At 34.4% G+C, this 23,697-nt stretch overlaps 1 long non-coding RNA gene across 9 annotated transcripts in view; it reads right to left on the reverse strand.

Moving 5' to 3' along the window:
* Window positions 1–2,486: 2,486 nt before the first annotated feature.
* The window catches only part of LOC147917448 (uncharacterized), a 168,172-nt gene continuing 146,961 nt past the window's right edge, over window positions 2,487–23,697 (reverse strand). For 5 of the 9 annotated variants that reach the window (XR_015549772.1, XR_015549773.1, XR_015549763.1 and 2 more), the window contains 4 exons: window positions 13,440–13,483; window positions 12,976–13,099; window positions 10,432–10,579; window positions 2,487–3,307 (listed from right to left, as the gene is read on the reverse strand). This is a non-coding gene — a long non-coding RNA (uncharacterized LOC147917448). The remainder of the gene's footprint in view (window positions 3,308–10,431; window positions 10,580–12,975; window positions 13,100–13,439; window positions 13,484–23,697) is intronic. The other 4 variants (XR_015549769.1, XR_015549768.1, XR_015549770.1 and 1 more) reach the window with 2 other exon arrangements.

Here is a 23,697-nt window from a genome sequence, read left to right on the forward strand (position 1 = left end):
TTATTTTCTACCATAAGATTGTTTTTTGGACTTCAGCTCAATCCAATGAGGTTATGGGCTAAGCAATATCTCAGCTTTCCTGGTGACAGTAGTTAACCTGGAAACCTAATGACAATTTCATGCAGCTAGACTTTCACCTCTAGCCTGAATTTAAAAACCAACCTGAATATTTTCAAATAAAATTAGTTCAATTATTTTAATGCAAAGTATACTAAAAATACTGAATATAGCTTATTAAATGATTGATGTATGACATTACCATTGCATGAAGCTTGATTGATATACTTAGGATTTCTCTGGCAGGGAATCTATATAATGAGTAAGATTATTTCAAAAGTATATAAAGAAATATGAAGAAAATGAAAGGAAGGCTGAGATAGGGAGGGAGGAGACGGCTTATTTATTATGCAGCAATCGAAAAACACTGGAAGATAGGTTAGGTGAATATAATTTTCAACTTTCAATCTGGGAGTGATTTAGTGGAAATAATTCCTCAAATTACTCAAAACTTGAGAAACAAACTCAAAAAAAAAAAAAAAAGTTGGAAAGAAATTTCTGCCTATCTGACCAGGCTTTGTAGATTGAGAGTTAAATCACATATTCTAAACATACACTAAAAACTGTTCAACTACTTGTGAACCCAAACAAAAACTTGCCAGTCTCTGGTCTTGAGCTCAATTGGGGTCATGATCTATGTTTTATTTAGAAATGGCTTATTTTGCCCATTATAAACAGTGAAAACATAAGCTTTTTTTCCTTTTTTTGCATAAAACCACATATTGGTTTGCTTCATGCCTTACAAAGGAGAAAACAGTAGTGTACATTAATCTTTCACAGCAACTATAGATGAAACAATAGGCCTGGGAATTTTATCCCTACTGTAACCACAAGCTTAAATTAATCAAGTAAGCTACTTTAAGGCACTGTGACTGGTTGATTTAAGATTCAAATGACTGAAAGAGTTCACCAAACTTATATTCCTTGTTTTCAGAATACTTGACACATAGTTCTTCAAACCTATCCAAGCCATTATTAAATGACATAAAAGGTGTTTACTGCTTCAAAAGGCAGCCTACTGGAATATTGCTTTTTTCCCCTCTGAGCTATACAGTCCTTTAAACCACACTTTCTATAAATGCTAGATCTTTTCTAATAAGAAGCAATGCTGTAATCTCAGAAAAGCCTCGCATATTGTGACAAATCTTTAGGCCTCTGGGCTGTTTATCTAATGCTGAACTTACACTGTATGCTTCTCCATATCTACGTTTTCCTCTGTACAGTTCATCTTTGTTCAAAAAATAAGTGAAAATATATATTCTGCTCATTTATCAAAAAAAAAAAGGCTAAAAATGAGATATAATCAGCTCTATCAACCCTATTAGAAAGCTACAGTGAGGGTTACTTTGAGTAAACTCAGCCCTTGAGGTCTTATTGAACACCCACAGATGGTGATAAATCTGTCCTGTGCCACCATATACCACAGCTCTTCTACAGAAGAACTTTTTTCTTGTTTTCTCTCCTAAGAACTCACTAAGTATAAATGAAAATATAAGAATGACACGATAATTTAGGATGAATTACAGCGTATTAATGCAATAAGCATTTATAAAGACTCAGTTAATAGAAGGTACTGTGTTATGTACTACGAAGGAAAGCAAGGAAGTATAATACTTCCATCACATCTGTTCTAGGGAAATCTCTAGTTTCCTAACCACTACTTGTTTTAGTCCACCAATCGGCTCTTGGTCTCCTTCCTAATCTCGGCATGAATATTTTGGCCCTTCACTTTAACTACACACTCACACTAGCCCCCCCACACATTCCTCTTTTTTTTTTCCTTCTCTTTCCAATTCTCCACAGCTGCTGTTCTGAATCTTTGTCTTAACTTCCAAGTCCACAATCACATAGCAACTTTTTTGTAGAAACTTAGTGTATCTTCAACTTTACCAAGAAAATAGAGGTTAGTCAAAGCAGTCTTTCTTCTTCCTTATATTTGATTCAAAATCTCTTTTACAGTGACCCATTTTCAACTGTTTCAGTTTCATTTGTTGTGGCACTGGCTAATGTGTCAGATCCATGCCCTTCGGTCTGTCCACGTCAATTATCCCCCATTTAATCTACTTTCCATCTCTTCATCAGATATTTCCTCTTTTATTAAAAAAAACAAAAGTGTCAAACCAATAAACATTTGTTCCTCTGTCCCACGCTTACACCCATTTTCAGTGCTCCCTTTTCTAATGAACGGTAGCACTCATCTCTTCCAACTCTCTTCACCACAAAGTCAAAACTTGCCTCCAGCTGGATGTCCAGAGCTCTCTCAAGATGCACAGGCTGTTTTTCCACTTTTGACTTCCTCATACAGTTTCCTTCTATACTGTCTCCTAAATAAATGCATATTGATCCTTTGAGGTCAGACCAAATATCATCTTCTTGAAGAAATCATTTGGGGTTTCCTTCCCATTCTATCCTCAGAAGAATTAATCACCTCCTCATTTGTAATTCTGCAATGTGTTGTTCATTATGCTGTGCTCGTGTTTTAGTATTACTTGTATAAATACCTTTCTTTTGGTAAATTATGAAATCTTTGTGGGCAGGGGCATTGTCTCTATCATCCTTCCTACTTCAATCACCTCTAGCATAAGGCCTGACAAATAATAAGTGCTCAATGTATATTTGTTGCAATGAACTAGTTCCATCCCTCAAGAAGCTTATCTAATATGTTTATGGAAAACTTCATAGAATGATATTGTAGGAATTTAGAGAAAGATCACCTGAGAGTGACCTAAGAAAATGGAAATATGCTTGAGGAGAAGAGAATTCCAAACAGATAGACCAGGGAACATCTTTTATTGTGCAGAAAGAATAGATTGAACAAAAAATCAAACCTGAAAAGACATATGCTTACTAAAGGAACACTGAACATCTAATCTAGCTGGACTTTAGTTATAGAGAACAAGATAAGATTTGTAAAACAGGATGAAGGGTGAAGAACTTTGCATAGTCAGAAATAGGTTTGGATGCAAGTGACAAAAAAACTGAAAAAAAATGAGCAATTTATTTCTCTCACATATAAATGAAATCCAAAGATAAACATACAAGAGTTAACTAGTCATTCACACTTTGTGCTCCGTGACCATCAACACATGACTTCCCACTTCAGTCCAGGTGACAGTTTGAACTCCAACCATTCTGCATTTCAATAAGCAAAAAGGAGCAAGGAATAAAGATGGTGCACTTTTTCTCTCAGAAGACATGTCCTGGAGATTTCAAATAACTGGTCAGAATTTAGTTCCAGGGCCATACCTAGCTGCAAATGAGACAAAAAATATCATATTTCTTATGGGTAGACATGTTCTTCCCCCCTCATCCCAAATAGGACTTTCTTTCCTTATGCAAGATTTTAAAAGATAAGTTGAAGCATTTGCATTTTTAATGGTGAGAACAGTACAGGTAAACTCAGAAAACATAGATATTTGCTTAAATTGACATTTTTAGGAACTGAGTTAACCTGTTGGTTTGTGTCCTTAATGTTTGAGGGAGAAATTAAGCACTCAGTTTCTATTTACCTAGTAATTGTTCATCACAACTATTCCTCTCTTTAAAAATAAAAGGGGCCTGCCCGGTAGCGTAGTGGTTAAGTTCGCCCGCTCCGCTTTGGTGGCCCGGGGTTTGCAGTTTTGGATCCCAGGCATGGACCTATGCATCGCTTATCAAGTCACGCTGTGGCAGGCATCCCACATAGAAAGCATAGGAAGATGGGCACAGATGTTAGCTTGGGCCAATCTTCCTCAGCAAAAAGAGGAGGATTGGCAACAGATGCTAGCTCAGGGCTGATCTTCTTCACCAAATAAAATAAAATAAAATAAAAACATTCATTATAATGTTGAGCTAAAAGGAACAAAGAAAATCTGCCAAACAGTTCTTATCTCTGTGATTATGTAACAGCTTTTTGCCCAGTTCCATGTGAATGGTCATTTCAGCATATGACACTGGAATACAGATAACTAAACACAAGGAAAGGCTGAGTCCCTACTTCTGTTTGCTGATTGATTTGGTTTTGTTGAATGTAAATAAGCAAAATCATTTATTTCAAAATAGCTGCCAGGGATCATCCCTCATTAATCTCTGCAAGGCTTTTCTTGCCTACATCATAAACCCAGCAGCAGGAGGTACTAACACAAAAGCTCACACACCACCCAAGTTAGCCCGGGAGTGAATGCCATTCCTTCTCATGCTCAGATCTTAAGTCAGGAAATATTCTGGTCATGATATTATTTCTTTAATTATTAAATACTGCCTTTCAGTCCTAAATGTGAGAATAAGAAACAGTGCTTTAAATATTATGTATTTATACACTTTATATAATTGAAGATATCAAATAATTACAGAAAAATAATAATCGAAATTAATTACTACGGGACATAAAATTGCTTTTTTGACAGGTATATTCTCTTTATATACAATTCTAATCATGGGTAAATGCAGGTATATCATGACCAAAGATGAAATAAGAAATCATATTGACAATATAAAAATATACTTTTGTTTAAAAAAGGGCTAATTAGTTAGCTTTAGGCATATGTCTTCTAACATTCTAAACTACCTATGAAGAATAACTAAATGTATAAACAAACTAACTAAATAAATAAAAGCATGTACTACCAAAACTGAGATGACAAAAAAGTTTTCAGAATTTGAAAGAAAATTTTACTAACTCTAAGGAGCTGTCCTTAGAAAAACAAACTGAAAATTAAGTAACCACAACTACATAAAAGAAAGCAGGAATATACATTTTCTTTTGCATGTTATATATCCTCTCTATACGTCCTTGGTAGTTTCATATAGAAAACCACTCAGCTATTCCTCCTTCTACTCTGAGGGAGAAATTTTATGAAGTGACCAGGTCACTGTTCTCAATCCCCTTGGCCTCATATGTTTTCATCTATTTAAAGACTAGAACTTCAAGAACAGGACAGGAAGAAAGTATGGTGAAATGTGCACACGTTAATCCTCATATGCATTATCCCTATACACAAAGCACTTCAGGTGGAGGCGAGGAATACGAAGATTCCTTGAAGTGTATTGTGGAGATTATGCTTTCTCATGGACCCCAGTCCACAGTATCAGAGAACAAACCAGTGCATGAGATTTCTCAGAATAGGAAAAACATTGTCAAGGAGATCCTGTTGGGTACTAGAATCAAAGTGATGATCACGAAGATTTCTCAATGAACAAACTTGACCAGGTTACCCTACACTGAAGGCAAGCACTGGTAAATTCTGTCCATGTACACAGGGATTTCAACTAGGTACCCAGGAAAAAGTTCTGAAAAAAAGACAGAGACCATGCAAACATGTAGATAAAAACACAATAAGAGAAAACAGATTATGTAGCAAAATTACTCAATAATTAAAAAAAAATTCTTATCAATATTTTCAGAAAGATAAGATAGGATGTTGCATCAATTTTATAAAAAGGATTCTATTTTTTAAAAAGTATTAAAAAACAGAAAATACAGACTGGAAATGAGAAAAATGATAGCAGAAATAAAAAACTAAGAAGGACTAGATTACAAAGTTGAAAGAATTTTGGACAAAGAAGAGCAAAAAGACATAAAGATGAGAAATAAAAGAGAAAATACAAGAAAATTAGCAGATCAGTCCTGGAGGTTTAATATAAACTGCAATGAATTTCCAAAAGATAGAATAATTTAAAAAGGAGGAGGAGAAATCATCAAGGGAGAATTTTTTGTGTGTGTGTGAGGAAGATTGGCCCTGAGCTAACATCTATGCCAATCTTCCTCTATTTTGTATATGAAACACCACCACAGCATGGTTCAATGAGCTGTGTGTAGGTCCGCCCCTGGGATCGGAACCCGCGAACCCCCAGCCGCCAGAGGGGAGTGCCCACACTTAACCACTATGCCACTGGGCCAGCCCCAAGGGAGAAAACTTTTTAAGTGTCTCAAAGTAGAAGAACATGAGTTTGTGGACAGAAAAGATTCACTGAATGAATGCCCAAAACCATGGATGAAAATATGGAGATCTCCAAAATATTTCAGACTTAAGAGTAAAGAGTTAATTTGAAAAGCTCTAAAGAGAAAATGAAAATAAAAATAGGCTTCATGTGAAAGATTAAGAGAATGATGCTATCCGACTTTTCAACAGCATCTTTGCCTTCTAGCTTAGTAGAGCAATTGATTTCCAACCTATAATTCTTGACCTAAACAAACTATCAATGAGCAGCTGAATACAGTATGAGAAATGCAGGATCTTAAAAATATTACCTCCAATGCACAATTAGTTTGGAAACCACCAGAGAATGTTCTCCACAAAAATAAAACAAAGGCATAAACCCAAAAAAGAGAAAGATATAGAATGCAAGAAACAAAGAGTGTTTATCAAGAGAGACCTCCAGGATCACAATCATGCAGAACATCTTAAAAGGAGACCAACAAGATTGGAGCACATCAAAAATTTCCAGGAACATTTCCAAATAGTTAAAATTGATAGAATTCTGGATATTTTTAACGCATTAAGCAAATATTTACACAACTTGAGGAGACAAATTAGGTACAAATTAGTGATAAGCACGTAGAAAAAAACTAAACAAACAAGGATATAGGCAAAAAAGACAGTTTTTACTCCAGGAAGATCAAAAAGCCTTGCAAGAAAAGGAAATTAATTACAGTATTTTCCGTGGTTCAGCTCTAAATGGAGTTTATAAAGTCACAATAAACATTGCATATTGAAATAACTATAATTAGATTATTACACTATTGGGATGATAAGAAGATGGGAATTGTATGTGCTTTGGTTAGAGTGAGGGATGAAAAAAAAGTATATCAATATCTTCCATAGTAAATAGATAATCTCTAAATATAAAATATCAAGAATATCAGCAAATTATTTAGAGATGTGGATGGTTTATGTCAAAAGAAAGAGTCAAGAGAAATGAAATTGGATGCCTATTAAAGCGGGATATGTACAGGTAAAGATATTGTTTCACAATAAAAAAACTCAGATAATATATCTACAAAATGGAGAAAAATGAGACTCAGAATTTTCTTTGAAACACTCTCTGACAGAATACAATATAATACTACCCAAAGAAATGTTTAGTACGAAAGGATAGGATCCAAGCATTTTTATGCCCAGTCAAGTAATTCTTTTTTTAAGAGTTAAGGCAACTTTTAGAGATATGCTCATGTAGGCAAGGGCTCATATAATAAATCACATATTTTTCCTTTGCAAAAACTAAAAGAGCATTCTTGTCAGCCAACTAAGAGATAAATCAAAAGAAATAACAATTCCTCTTCTGGCTAAGATGGACTAAGTTAGACTAAATTTGCCCTCTTGCATCAAAGAACCAAAAAATTGGACAAAATAGATGAAACAATAGTTTTCAAGACACTGAACGGCAATCCCTGAAAGACAGAAAACAAATGTGATATGCCCTTTGATTGACCAAGCTTACTGCCTTGAGAGAGTTTCCAGGAATGACACAGGGAGGGGGAAACCAGGTAGAGCCAAGCACACTTCCTGAGTTGAGGACACATAGCTAAAAGGTCCAGGAGACTAACGCAGATAGAATTCACAGAGAAGAATACTAGAAAGAAGAGATCTGAACAGAGAATTATGGAGATCTGCACTGGTTAGGTACCCCTCAAGTATTCAGCAGACCACTGATCAGTGGATGCACAGAAGGAAACTATGTGAGGTTAGAGAAAGAATTGCCTAAAAGGATTAGAAATAACAGTGCTCAGTGTCCACTCAGGCCCGGCAATGACGTCTGTTTCCACCAGCCAGTCTGGAAAAACCTATAAATCATAGGTCATTGGGTAGACTATCCAGAAGTGTCTTGATTTCATAGAGGGAAATAATTAGCCTTAGACTAAACAGTACCCTGGTCTTCACTGAAAAATCTCAAATGGATAAAATTATTTATAAGTATCTTAGTTGCATTCCAGAACAAAATTCATGAATATTGACTAGAAAACAAAAAATATCCAGCATTCTAAAGTTAAACATCAGAATATCTTGCATCCAGTCAACAACAACCAGGCACGCCAAATGACAAAAAAATACATCACAAAGAGATAAACCAATCTATCAAAACAAATCCAGAAATGATACACATGTTAGAATTAGAAGATAAGGACATTAAAATAGACATTATAATTGAATTTATATGATCTAAAAGTTTAATCTAGGTATGGAGGATGGAATAAAATACAAAAATAAAAATCTAAAGATGAACAATACAACATCCGAAATTAAAACCAAAATATAGTGGGGGCCAGCCCGGTGGTGCAAACAGTTAAATGTGCACTCTCCGCTTCAGCTGCCCAGGGTTCTCAGGTTCGGATCCCGGGCGTGCACCGGTGCACTGCTTGTTAAGCCATGCTGTGGTGGCGTCCCATATAAAGTAGAGGGGGATGGGACGGATGTTGGTTCAGGGCCAATCTTCCTCAAGAAAAAAGGGAAGGATTGGCGTCAGATGTTAGCTAAGGGCTAGTCCTCCTCACAAAACAAACAAACAAACAAAACGAAAAAACAAAATATAGTGGATAGATAGATATTACACACGACTGGTGAACTTGAAGACATAGCAATAAGCATTATCAAAAATGAAACAGAGAGAGTGAAGAAATGAAAAAATTAGAAAGACTATCAGTGACCTACAGGATAAGTTCAAAGTGGCACAACATACATGTAATTGAATTCTCCAAAGGAGAGGAGAATGACAGGGACAGAAGAAAATATATTTAAATAAAAAATAGCCAAAATCTTTCCTAATTAAAATGAAGACACAAAATATCAAAACTAATATTACCCAACCTTAAAAAGAAGGGAAATTTTCACACATGGATGAACCTCGAAGACATTATGCTAAGTGAAATAAGCCAGTCGCTAAAAGACAAACATTGTATGATTCCACCTGTATGAGGTTCCCAGGGTAGTCAAATACGTAGAAACAGAAAGTAGAATGGTGGTTGCCAGGGGCCAGAAGCAGGGGGGAATGGAGAGTTAGTGTTTAATGGGTACAGAATTTCAGTTGGGAAAGATGAAAATGCTCTAGAGATAGATCGTGGTGATGGTTGCACAACAATGCGGATGTACTTAATGTTAAAAACTGTACACTTAAAAATGGTTAAAATAGTTAATTTTATATTATGTATATTTTACCACAATAAAAAAAGAGAAAATCTTAAAAGCAGCCAGAGAAACATACAGAGAAACAAAGATAAGGATGGAAACAGATTTCTTGCTAAAAACATGCAATCAAGAAGACAAAGCAACACCTCAAAATACTGAAAGAATTCTATACTCAACAACAAAAAAAATTTCAAAAGTTAAAAAAAATACTTATCATCAGGCATAAGAAAGGTGAAAGAATTCATCTCAAACAGACCCACACTACAAGGAAGAGTCAGGTGAAGGAAAACGACAACAGATTAAAAAGTGAATATACGCAAAGGAAAGAAGAGCACTGAAAATGGCAACTGAATAGGTAAATACATAAGAATTCTACTCATTACTTAGATATCTTTAAAACATCACTGACTTAAAAAAACAAAATGTGGTGTGGATCTTATAAAATACATAAAATTAAAATGTATGATAATAGCATAGTGGCCAGAAGGGGGAAAATGGAAATTTATTCTTGTAAGATTCTTATACTATCTGGGAAGTGAAACTAGACTGTGGTAAGTTAAAGATATATACTATACACCCTAAAGCAACCACTAAAACAACAAAAGTCATATTTAATAAGCCATCAAAGAAGCCAAAAAAAAAAAAAGAAAAAAAGAAGAAACAAAGAAAAAAATGGGACAAGTATAAAATTAGCAAGATGATCGACTTAAGCCTAACCATATGAATAATCACATAAATATAAATAGGCTAAACATCCAATAAAAGGCAGAGATTGTCAGATTGGATAAAAAAGCAAAACCCAACTCTATATTGTCTACCAAAAATCCAATTAAAATATAAATAGACAAATCAGTTAAAAAGTTAAAAGTTAAAAAACATATACCTTGGGGCCCGCCCCGTGACTTAGCGGTTAAGTGCGCACGCTCCGCTACTGGCAGCCCAGCTTCAGATCCCATTGCGCACCCACGCACCGCTTCTCCGGCTATGCTGGGGCGGTGTCCCACATACAGCAACTAGAAGGATGTGCAACTATGACGTACAACTATCTACTGGGGCTTTGGGGAGAAAAAGAAGGACGATTGGCAATAGATGTTAGCTCAGAGCCGGTCTTCCTCAGCAAAAAGAGGAGGATTGGCATGGATGTTAGCTCAGGGCTGATCATCCTCACACAAAAAAATATATATATATATACCTTGTGTATTAGTTTTCGAGGGCTGTCATAATAAAGTACCACAGACTGAATGTCTTAAACAATAGAAATATATTTTCTCACAGTTCTGGAGTTTAGCAGTCCAATATCAAGGTGTTGGCAGGATAATTTCTTCTGAGACCTCTCTCCTTGGCTTGTAGATGGCCCTTTTCTCCTTGTGTCTTCACATGGTCTTATTTTTGTACCCATCTATGTCCAAATTTTCCTCTACCTATAAGGACACCAGTCATATAGGATTAGAGTCCACCCTAACAACTTCATTTTAACTTAATTACCTCTTTAAAGATCCTACCTTCAAATATAGTTATGGTCTGAGTTATGGGGATTTGGAGGTTTAACAAAAGAATTTGAGGGAACATACTCAATTTAACATATGACTTTACTATTCAGCTCATAACGCCTAGCTAACATAATTCAAAAGAAAGCCAGGATAGCTATATTAATAGCAGACTAAGTAAATTTCAGAGCAAAGAATGTTATCAGATATAAGAAATAATTTCATAATCATAAAGGAGACAATCTTTAGGAGGACATAAGAATCATAAACCTCTATGCATCTAACAACAAAGTTTCAAAATACATGAAAAAAAGACTAATAGAACTGTAAGGAGGAATAGACAAATACACAATTATAATTGGACATTTCTACACCCCTCTCTTAATAGTTGATAGAACATGTGGACATAAAATCAATAAGAAAATAGAAGACTTGAATAGCACTATGAACCAACTTGAACTGACATTTATAAAACACCACACAACAGCAGCAAAACACATACCTTTCCAAGTGCACACCAAACAAATATCAAAATAGACCATATTCTGGGGGAAAAGCAAGTCTCAGCTTAAATGGATTCAAGTAAAAAAATCTCTGGCAAATCCATCACTAAATAACACACATTTATATAGCACATGTGTCAAAGAGGAACCCTAAAGTAGTTAAAGTGCATTAAAATGAGGAAAAATAAAAATAGAGTATATAAAATCTGTGTAAAACCACTAAATCAGTAGTACTTAGGGAGAAGTTTATAGCAGTAAATGCCTATATTAGAAAAGAAGGAAGGTCTCAAATAAATGACCCCAACTAGAAAAATAAAAGCAAATTAAACCAAAGAATTTTAAAATATTCTGCATATTTAAAACATATAAGATTTACAATATATAAACTCAGTCATTGTTAAAAACTAATATACCACTCAGTGGTAGAATTTATTTCTTCCTAGGATTTTTTTCCATGTCATTTTCCATCTAGGACCTGGAGATACTGTGCTAATTATTCTTTAAATTACTTTATACAGAATTATCACCTTCACATTAAAATGTATAGACGAAATGACTAAAGAAATATACCAAGATATGAATGCTATTCTGGGAATTGGAATTCTAAGTGATTAATGTTTTACTTTGCATATTTCTTTATTTTCCAAATATTCTCAAATAAACATGCATCGCTTTATAAGAAATTTGTTTTTAATTGGGTCATATAATTTTGTAAACGCCATATAATCACCGTTATGTAACACTTCTAGGAAAATTGCAAAAGCATTAACTAATATCAGTTGTCTTTAGGTGTTGAAAATATAGGAGATGATTTTCTTCTTTAAACTTTTCTGAATTTTCCACATTTTCTATAATGAGTTATATAAATGCTTAAATAGATAACTTTATTTTGAAAACTTTAATATATATCAAAATCAAATAAGAATACAGTTTTGCTAAGAAATTAATCTGTAGAATCAATTTGAGAATGATAATGCATATTAAGTTTTCTCTTATGAAGGCTAAATATTATTAGTTTAACAAGAACTTATACCTTTATTTTAACCATCCAATTATTGATGGTACCTAACTTTCTGCTTCCAAAAACAAGATGAATGAAAAAGTGGCAGATAATAATTCACATAATAATTCTCTAATGGTATCTAATGGCCGAACTAAAGTCCAAAAGCTTAGTTCAATCAAATACATTATTACAGCTTCAGAAGAGGGGTGTAAATGCAGCTTCAATTTTAAAAAATGATGATTGCCTTTTCTTTCACTTTTCACTGTGACTTAAATATTCAGTTAAGTACAGAACATTTTTGTAGTAACAAGTTATAAATTAATATAATTAATATAACAAATCAATATTTTATACATGATATTTAGAAACAGAATTTAAGATTATTAAAAGGATGGAAATACCATCTACTTGGGAAAATGTTAGAAGCCAGGATTATTCGACATGGCAACAGAATTGCATAATATTGACTAAAAATTCCCAAATATATATGTCGCTATATATATATGCATACACATGTGTGTGTATATATATACACATATAAAATATGTATATACTTGTGTGTGCGTATATATACATACACACGCATATAAAATACACTGCTATAATGAATAGTTCTCTCTTGCGTCTACAGAAAGTTGAACCAGAGACATTTGGCTTAAGCACAAGCAGTTTGAGTTCTTGACAGTGAAAAATATTTTCCAAATTGACCTTGTTTACCTAGAGTATGTTTTAGTTATCTCTCTATGTAACAAACCACTCTAGAACCCAGTGGCTTAAACAATAGTGTATTGTCTCCCAAGTTCCTGTGGGTTGACTGGGCTCACCTGGGCAGTTCTCGCTTGGGTTTTTCATGCCTTCTCATGAGATGATGACTGGGGCTGGAGTCATCGGAAGATGTGACTGGGCAGTATGTCCAAGATGACCTATTCACTTACATGTCTGGTGCTTCTGTTGGGATGACAGAAACACTTGCATATTGGTGGGCCATCTCCCTCTCTACACATAGCCTATCAATGTGCTCACTTTGAGCTACCTCACAAGCATCTCCAGATAGAATCTTGCTTGTTGGCTACCTTCCTCCAGAAAGAGCATTTCAAGAAAAGGAAAACCAGAAAACTCATGCCAATTAAATGCTAGGCCAAAACTGACACAGGGTCAGTTCTGGCACAGTCTATTGATAAAAGCAGTCCCAGCACTAGTTCAGAGTCAAAGGGCAGGAAGATTAGCCTTGTCTCTGGATTGAGGGCACGACATGTGCATGAAAGAGGGGAGAATTTATGGGAAGCACCTTTGTAAACTCGTTTCTGCCGCAGATCTTCTTCTTGAAATTGACTAAAAGATAAGATAACTTAGAATCATAACATTGAAAATTATGAGAAGCATTCTGGTTTGATTTCCAAGTCTCCAATCTGAATCTCTAAAACAATTAAGAAGGAACCATATAAAAAACACTTTCTCCTTGATTTGGTCTTCCATAATGTTGGAAAAAATGCTCAATGTGTTTTTATTTATTTATTTATTTATTTTAATTAATTAATTTATTTATTTTTTTGTTTATTGCAGTAACATTGGTTTATAACATTGTAAAAATTTCAGGTGTACATCATTGTACTTCTATTTCTGCATAGATTACATCATGTTCACCACCAAAATACTAATTACAACCCATCACCACACACATGTACCGAATTATCCCTTTCACCCTCCTCCCTCCCCCCTTCCCCTCTGGTAACCACCAATCCAATCTCTGTCCCTATGTGTTTGTTTATTAAGACGTTTCATACTCTTCTTCTTTGAATGACCACTCTCAATCACAATTACCTTATTTTTGTCTTAGAGAATAATTTTACATTCATTTAGTTTGCCTATATACTTTTTTTAATTTAACTTTTAGGTTGAGGCAATTATAGATTCATGTGTAGCCATAAGAAACAATACAGAGAAAATGTTGAATCACTTATCCAGTTTCCTTCAATAGTAACATCTTGCAAAACTATAGTACAAAATATCACAACCAGGATATTGATGTTAATAATACAGTCAAAATATATAAGATTTTTATCACCACTGGAATCTTTCATGTCCTTTTATAGCCACATCCACTTCTCTCCTGCCCCTCTCTCCTCCTTAATTCCTGATCTGGTCACCATTTTAAAAATTGTGTCTGGGCTGCCCCGTGGCTTAGCGGTTAAGTGCGCATGCTCCGCTACTGGCGGCCTGGGCCCGGATCCCGGGCGCGCACCGAGGCACCGCTTCCCCGGCCATGCTGAGGCCGCGTCCCACATAAGCAACTAGAAGGATGTGCAGCTATGACATACAACTATCGACTGGGGCTGTGGGGAGTAAAAGGAGGGGGATTGGCGATGGATGTTAGCTCAGAGCCCCTCTTCTTCAGCAAAAAAAAAGAGGAGGATTAGCAAGGATGTTAGCTCAGGACTGATCTTCCTCACACACACACACACACACACACAAAAATTGTGTCAGTTCAAAAATGTTATAGAAATGGAATCATGTTTTTTGGGATTGGCTTTTTTTCGCTCAGCACAATTCCCAAGAGATTCAGTCAAGTAGTTATGTGTGTATAGTTTGTTTCTTTTTATTGCTGACTAGATCACATTGGTAGATGGTGGTGCTGAGTTTCTTGGATTTCTATCTGATTTTCTGTCTAGTTGTCCAATCAATTGTTGAGAGAGGAGTACTGAAGTCTCCAACTATAATTGTGGATTTGTGTATTTCTCCTTTCAGTTCTATCACTTTTTGCTTACATATTTTGCAGTTCTGTTATTAGGTGCACACACACTTAGGATTGCTGTGTCCTCTTGGTGGATTGACCTTTTTATCAATATATAACGTCTCTCTGTCAATTTTCTTTGCTCTGAAGTCTAGTTTATCTTAATATAGCCACTGTTGCTTTCCTTAATGTTTGCAGATATATCTTTTCCCCTCCTTTTACTCTCAGCCTGCCTATATCATTATATTTGAAGTGAATTTCTTTTAGATAGCATAGAGTTATGTTTTTTAATCCACTCTTCTGATTTGTTTTTAAGTTGGTGCATTTAGATGATTTACATTTACAGTAATTATTAATATGTTAGGGTTTATATGAGCCATTTTATTCATTTTATTTCTGCTTCTTTAACTGTTTCTTGTTTCCTTGTTTTCTTTTTTCCTGAATTCCTCTAGATTATTTGGACATCTTTAATAATTCTATTTTGTTTAATGAATAGTGTTTTTGAGTGTGTCACCTTGTATAGTTTTCTTAGTGATTGCTCTAGGTATTACTTTATATATATATAACGTATCACAGTTTACAGGTGTTATCATTTCACCACTTCATGTGATGTATAGAAAACCTATCTCCGTACACCCTCTTTACCTTCCTCCACTATCATTCTAATTAATTTTCTCCTATAGGTAAGGTCTTGCTTTTCTCTGGCTGCTTTCAAGATTTTTCTTTGTGTTTAGCTTTCAGAAGTTTATGATGCGTCTTGGTGTGGATTTATTTGGGTTATTCTTGTTTAAGGTTTGCTGAGCTCTTTGAATCTGTAGGTTTATGTCTCTTGCCTAATTTGGAAACTTTTCAGCCATTATCTCTTCAAGTATTTTTTTAACATTGTCCTTTTCTCCTCTCTTTTCGGGACTCCAATAGCATGATTCGTTTTTTTTTGTTTGTTTGTTTGTTTGTTTTTTTATGGTTCCTAATGTCGCTCAGGCTCTGTTCATGTTTTACTCAGTCTATTTTTTCTCTGTCTTTCAAGATTGGGTCATTTTTATTTTTGGTTCTCCAGTTCACTGATTCTTTCCTCTGTCCCCTCCATTATTCCATTAAGCCCATCCATCGAGCTTTTCATTTCACTTACTTTATTTTTCAGTTCTAAAATTTCCATTTGGTTCTTCTTTATATGTTCTCTTTCAATGTTGAGGATTTCTATTTCTTTGCTGAGGCTTTCTATTTTTTCATTTGTTTCTAGTGTGTTTTCAATTGGTCATTGATGCATTTTTATCATGGCTGCTTTAAAATCTTTGTCAGACAATTCTAACATCTCTGCCTTCTCAGTGTTGATGTCTATTATCTTCTTTATCATTCAGTTTGAGATATTCCTGGTTCTTGTTATGAAAACTGATTCCTTATTGAAGCCTAGACATTTTGGTATTATGGTATGAGACTCTGTATCTTATTTAAACCTTTTTAAACAGACTTTCTTGTATACTGCTCTCACAAGAGAAGGCAGGGAGGCATCTGACTAGTGACAGGTGGAGGTAGAAGTCCAATTTTCTCTCACACCCGTCATTAATACCTGAAGGAAGGCTGTACCTCTTTACTGCTGGGTGATGGTGGGACTTTCAGCCCCCCAAGTGGTCTACACTGACACTATGGTGGGAAAGGCCTTGTTAGCACTGGGTGATGGTATAAGTTTGACTGACCATTAGGCCTCCTCTGACTCTACCCCATTGGGGTCACCCTCATTACGGCTGGGTGGTATAGATCTCCAAGTTCACCACCTCAAGCTCTCTCCTAATACCATAGGGGGTGGGAAGCCTCATTACTGGTCATCAGGGATGAATAGTTGTCTAAAAATTTCTGTCTTTCTAGGCTGTCCCTTTCATAGTCCTTTGGCTAGAGAGAAGAGGCTTTTGTGGAGGCATTTTTTTTGTCTGCATTTATTGGCACTTCCAATTTGCCAGCTTCTCTTGCTTCAAGTCTGAGATATATAAGGTAAAAGAAAACTCAGAGAACTCACCCTGGATCCCAAGTTCCCTGGCCAATCTTCCTTATTCTCGCCACCTTTCAATCTTCTTATTTTTTTTATGATATACAATGTGCAGGGTTTATAGTTGTACTTAGAGGGAATAATAGGAAAAACTATGTCTACTCCATTTTCCAAGAAGCAGAATTCATTTAAATATCTCTGTATACTTTTTAATCCCCTAAGTTCTATTTAAGAACCTTTAGATTGTGGTGTCTGTTACTTATTTTTGTTGACTGATAAGGAGAAGGGTGATGACAATAGATTTTAACAATTAACAATAAATAGCAGTTCCCAATATATTTCAGTGAAACCTATGTCCTGTAACAAGAGAATATCCTATGATAAAAATATTTACCAGCCTGGCTTCATTGTTGATTTTATTTAGGGACACTATAAAATCTGGATCCACATTGAGTTTGTGGAGTGAAGCGTTAACATGATACCAAAATGCCTTTATGTTTTAAAAAAATCAATATTCTATTAGAATGTATATATGAAGCTTCATTATATTATTCTCTCTACATTTGTGTGATTAAAAATTTCAATAATAAAACGTAAGAAAAAGATTCTGTCAACAGAAAATGAACAAAGATGTTCCTTTGATAATAACCCTGTAAATCCAATACTGGATAAGCTTAATACCTAGAAGAAATTTCAGTAAACTCTGTCACATTAGACAACAATCCAACTTTTTTTGTTATAATTTATCTTCACTGTCTCTCAAATTTTAGTATTTAAAATGTATTCTATTCTTGCTTTAGTCTTATTGTGTTTGCTATTGGCAAATAGAATAGAAAACAGAAAATGCCCTGCTTAAAATAAATAATATAAAGCCCTCTACAACTGAGATTTAACTGAAGGTGCATTAGAATAGATTTTACCTCCTATTTTTCCACTGAATTATTTTCCATTCATTCCAATATAGTGTTGGAACTTTTTTCCAGAACAGAGAACATTGATTTACAAGTATATATGGCTGTCATTGTGTCAAGATTTTCTTCTATAATATTCTTGCTAATCAATTATTTATTTTTCCTGTAGTGTTGGTAGATTTTAGGGTATTTTGTTTTTGTTTTAGCTTTTTGGTCTTGCATGATTTTTTTTTCGTATTATTAAATAAAATTGTATTTGGAAAAGTTGACTCAATTTACTAAAGCATATTGTTTTAAAATAAAAGAGACTTTAAGAAATAATGTAACATAAACATTTCATTCTATAGTTAAGGCCCAGAGGTGTGAATTAATTTGTCTTGGGTAATAGCATGGTAGAGCAAGCCATAGCTATAAAGAATTAGTACCTGATCTTGACTTAAGAATTTCTGCAAACTGGTTAAGCATTTCTCATCAAAAGTTAAACATCTTCATAACAAGACAGACTCCAACAGCACTGATTTTACTTGTTAGTGCATTATAGTACTGTTATTGCTATTACTATATAAAGATATCCTGTCCTTGAATATAAAGCAAGAGTCATAATAACCTGTTTAGAAGACGAATAATAACAATAACCTATGTTGAAATGAATAAGGTATATCACTTATTACTCTGTTAACCATATGCTCACAGTCACAGGAACCATCTAAAGACACGTCTTTTGAAGCACCATATTTTACATACAATTTGAGGATATTGAGAGCCATACAAACTTAAAATTCTTTTGTCATGAAATTGTTTACTAACTCTATCTACATCACATACTGGTGACAATGATCTAGAAAATGTACAAATATTTTGTCCATTTATGAAATTTTATTAAAAATTGTCTTTCCAAAGATAAGTTACTCTTCAGCCCTGGCCTATTATATCATTTTACAGGCACATGTTTGAGTTATAGCAACAAGAGCTAGCAGTTCTAGCATTTATTGAATGCTCACTATCTTCTAGGCTCAAAGCTTTTTATATACACCATCTCATTTAATCTTCATAATATTATCCTTATTTCAAAAATGAAGAAATACATTTTAAAAAGTTAAATAACTTGCCTGACATGAGAAAGCTAATCTGTGCACAAGCTGGGAAATTGCATGGCAGTTTCCGTATAGGCACTCAATAACCATAGTGTGAATAACTGAATCGATGAATCAAGCCTGCTAACTTCAAAGTTACATACTGCCCTTCAATCCCCTGTAAGAACTCAATTACAAGTTATGTTGATAGCATCAACACAACAATAACACAATGAGTAGAATTTGTAAATAGAGAATGAACTACACAAATTCCTAGACTGGATATTTTACCTAGTTCTCTCTGACCACTCCAATTCTACACCAAGACATATCTGCACCAAAGTTTATCTCTTCCCTTTTTCCAACTGTTCAAGAAACATGATGTTTTCCTTCATGCATCTCCAGAAGTGAACAGCAGGAAGACATTTTAGAATCACATTTTCTATCTCCACCGGAGATAGAAACACACATTCTCCGACAGAAATTTAAAAGTGACCTTAAAAATTATCTTTACTTATCCTTTTTTATTTTACAGTTATAAAGGTGAGGCCCAAAGAGACTTGGCTATGAGCTTAAGGTTAGTACGGAGCCAAGACCATAACAATAGTCTTTTCAAACTCAAGATCTTTATATGATACCATAATACCTTTACAAATAAAATAATCTGAGAAAGTGAACTTCTAGAGATTAAAAATTATATACATGCAAAGCTTCCTTCCTTCTGATGTCTGAGTAAGATAGGCAAAGTTTGCAATATTATAGTCATCATCTTTCTCATTAATACTGATCCCATTCAGCTTGGAGCTAGATAAATAATAATAGTTAACATAAACTGAAAGCTTGCTCTGATTCAGAAAATGTTTTAAATGTTTCATATACATTCTCATTAAATGTGAAGCTCGAATATAATTCTTTTTTAAAATGAAATATTCTTATATTACTATGTAGAATCACGAAGTTTTAAGTAGTTGGGAAATTAGATGTGTATTGGCTTTCATTTTGCACTAACATACAAAATACTATGTGACTGCAAGGAGATTGCTAATGTTAGAAGAAACTTTCAGAGAAACTTGAGTTTGAGTGAAGTTAAGAAAGGTTATCTAATTTAAAAACTTTTCAGTTGAAACTCAATCTGGCATAGATGATATTACAAGTACCCAGAAACTATGTCCCAGCTACAACTGACGAAGTTTAAACTGTGTAGTTTTGTGCAGCTCAGGGGGGGTGAAAGAAATAACAAATATATGTATTTTATTAGTCATAACAGGATTTCAACATCCTCCAGCAAAATCCTGAAACCAAGTCAAGAAGATTTGCAAGATTTATTATAATATGGCATATTTAAACTTATGGTATATGATAAATTTTATTTTATGAAAAGAATAGTAGTTTTATTTATATGTAATGACTCACCAGGCAACAACTACTTCTTCAAATAACAAGTGATTTAGATATATGACTACTGACATAAAATATAAAATTTCAGTATACAATGTAAGAATAAATATGCATTATAAATTATGACTGTAATCAGAGAAAGTAAGGAATTTTAACTATTAATTTCTCTATGGCCCAATTATTCCTACTCTGTGAACTTGAAGGAATTATATTCTAAATAATCTTTGTAACACAAAATAACAAAAACTTCTGTATCTTTGGCAATGTGATGTACTATTCTGAATTTTAAAAAGCTTTAACAGCCAATCAATATAAGTGTTTACATTCTATTGCACACACTTCTCTGATCAAAGAAGCATAGTGAGAGACTCGGTCCTTCAGAATCATGCTATCTACTTGAAGAGGTTAAACTAAAAATACAAAATAATTAAAATCTGTCCTTCAGAGTTCTCGTGCAAAAGGGACTCAGAGTGGGAGAAGAGACTAAGAGAGCTAAAATGGGAAAGGATGCCTTCTCGGAGGAGGCAGCCTTGAAAGTGCTTTTTTTGGGATGAGACAACATGGCGAGATGTGAGAATGGGCTTCAGCCCTGGGTCTAGACACAGCTGCAGTTTTCAGAGGTACTGAGAGAGGCAACCTAACTACAAAGCGGTATTTACCATTAGAGAGTAGGTGTATATAAACCTAGATAGGTAGAGTTCTGGATATTAGGGTATTTAGATTTAATTTTGTAAAAATAAAACAAAACCAAAAGTCACCTATTAAATGTGTAAAATAGTGTGTGGAAAAGCCCAAGCACAGATAATACATGAGGTAAAGTAAAGAGAATGAAGCATATTCAAATGCATAAATTCATATTTGCTAACATGAAATAAAAATAATAAATATTAATGGAAGCTGCCTCTTATTTTATAAAATCTCTCCACAGGAGAAGAAAAACATGAATTTAATTATGGAAAACAATCATTGAAAACAGTATGAGAATACTGCTGCTTTGTCTGGAGGGCTTGGAAAAAGTTATACGGAACTATTCCTAAGCCAAAGGAAAATGAATGTAGAACATTCCTATATGAGAATGCAAATATCCACCGGGAAATTACCAGGAGAAAGCTTTTCATTCCTACTCTCAGTTCCAGGAGAACAAAAGGCAAGAAGTCTAGTTAGACAACCCCCCACATGATTACCTTTGAGCAATGAATTAAATAGGAAAACTAAATAAACATTTTAAACTACCCTGTTCGTTTAAAAGGGAATCTTAAAGTTTATATCAATTTCTCTATGATGTTAGAAACATAGAGTGAAAAACTTACATTTCAACCTCTCAGTTGTCTTTAGACAAGGAAAAATGAGAATATATATATTCTTAGAAAACAAAATTTAGAACCACAGCTTTCACAGGTGATTTTTAAAACTTGAATGAAAACGGAGCAGTCTTTGAGCATGAAGTTGTTTTTAAATTAAAAGCTGTGTGTTTGTTTTTATTTAATTGGGGGTGGGCAGTTAATAATTATGGAAATGCTCTTTTACTTATAACCTTGAGATTTCGATGTTCTAAAACTGAAGCAAATTTTTACTGATAAAAACCCCCTCGAAATAATTAATTTCATTAGTTAAGTATCTGACCTTTCAGGGAACTCTGAATTGAGAGGGAAGGAGGGATAGATAGATAGATAAAGAAAGAAAGAGGGAGAGGGAGGAAAGGAGGGAGAGAAGGAGAGAGAGAGAGAGAAAAGGGAAATTGTAAAACATCTTTTTATATGTCCATATTCAGAAATCTTTCAGTTCTAATGGAATAAAATAAATACTAGAGATCCACATTTTATTTCTAAAGGCATGCCAAATATACCACCTCTCAAACACGGATGGCAATAAATCAGCAAGAACAAAATTGTTCAATATTATACCTGGTGTTCTACATCAGGAATGAAAAAATAGTCAGTCACATGAAGTATCAAGCAGCTCTGTTGTAGCCAGCCATACCTCGATAAGACAGAGTAGACTAGCAAACTGAATCACAGTAAAAATGAATGCTTTCCAGGGCACAAGTCTTCCTGGATGACTTGTAACATAGAGAATATATTGTGTTGTTCTTGACTGGTTAAGAAATATTTAACTATGCACAAAATGTTCCAGTAAAATCTATACAGAAAGTGGGTTCCACCAATCTTTGCAGAGTTGTGTTGCAAATTACAGTATGGTGGGAGGGTGTGTCTGTATGGAGAGAGAGAAAGTGTGTGTGTCTGTGTGTCAGTGTGTGGCTGTGTCTGCATCTGACCACGAAGGAAAGCGGATAATCAGGTCATATAAGTTTAATATCTCTATTTTCAGGCAGACCTCTATGTGTCATTGTCTGTTGAGCTTCAGGGATGGGTATCATGAATAGGTTCAGCAGTACAATATCAGGGCTGGAAAGGATGTCAGTAAAACTTTTCATTTCCCCTCCTATTTGCAGGCAGGTTTTCTCTTAAATTAAACAAGATCGCTCTGCTGCCCTTTTCTAGAGGTTTTTGGAGAGGAATATTCTTTGGCCATTCTTTACCATTTCCAATTAAATTAAAACGTATTTAGGCATCTACTCACTATGTGAAAAGTTAACAAGGTAGTTGAGAAGAGGTCACAGATATGAAGATGTATATGCTTTATCCATACAACACCTGGAAGTCAAGTAAGTGCTAACTGTTTTCAGTATAATCTAATAGTAAAAGTACAGTGAGAGTTAAGGAAAAGTAGTTTGGGTTCACCGATTTCCTATGAGAAAGTAACCTTATCGATCTAATCATATAATATTGTTTATTCTACAGAGTAAGAACCTGAGAAATATTTTTAAATAAAAAGAAGAATGAATGAGTGATGAAATAAACAGTATTAAAAATGAGAAAAAAATGAGTGTCCCATCTTTATATGACTCAGCTTATTTCTTAATAAAATCACTACTTCATTTGTTAGGGTAGGTATATGCACGGCTGGATCCTAAGTGTCTTTTTCTTGTTTCCTTTTTTTTTAAAATAAAACGTGAAGATTTTTGGAAGTAAATCTGGGTATTAAAAGCTGACAAGAATCCAAGGACTCTAAAAGCAGACAATTATCATAATTGTTAGTCCTATGACAAGATGATATATTATATCATTTTGCAACTCAGACTTTGGAATTTCTGAGACCTGGGTTCAAATTCCAGAGTAGCAATTATCAGCCAGGAGTTAATAAACAAATAACACTCTCCAATAATCAACTTGTCCAGCTATAATACGGGTAATAAATCTAACATAAACTTATTGTTACTATAAAAATAGTATTCTTAATTTATTATTAATATTATTAATTTGTGTTATTAATCCATAACCTGTATTTCATGTTTATGTTTGAGGCACTCTGATCCATGTTGTACATGCATCATTTCATCAACTCACTCCTCTACTCAACAGCAGGATGCCTAACTGAGTACCTGGCAGGTA

Source organism: Ceratotherium simum, chromosome 3 (genome assembly GCF_057802395.1).
Source record: "Ceratotherium simum simum isolate JZ-2026a chromosome 3, ASM5780239v1, whole genome shotgun sequence".
NCBI lineage: Eukaryota > Metazoa > Chordata > Mammalia > Perissodactyla > Rhinocerotidae > Ceratotherium > Ceratotherium simum.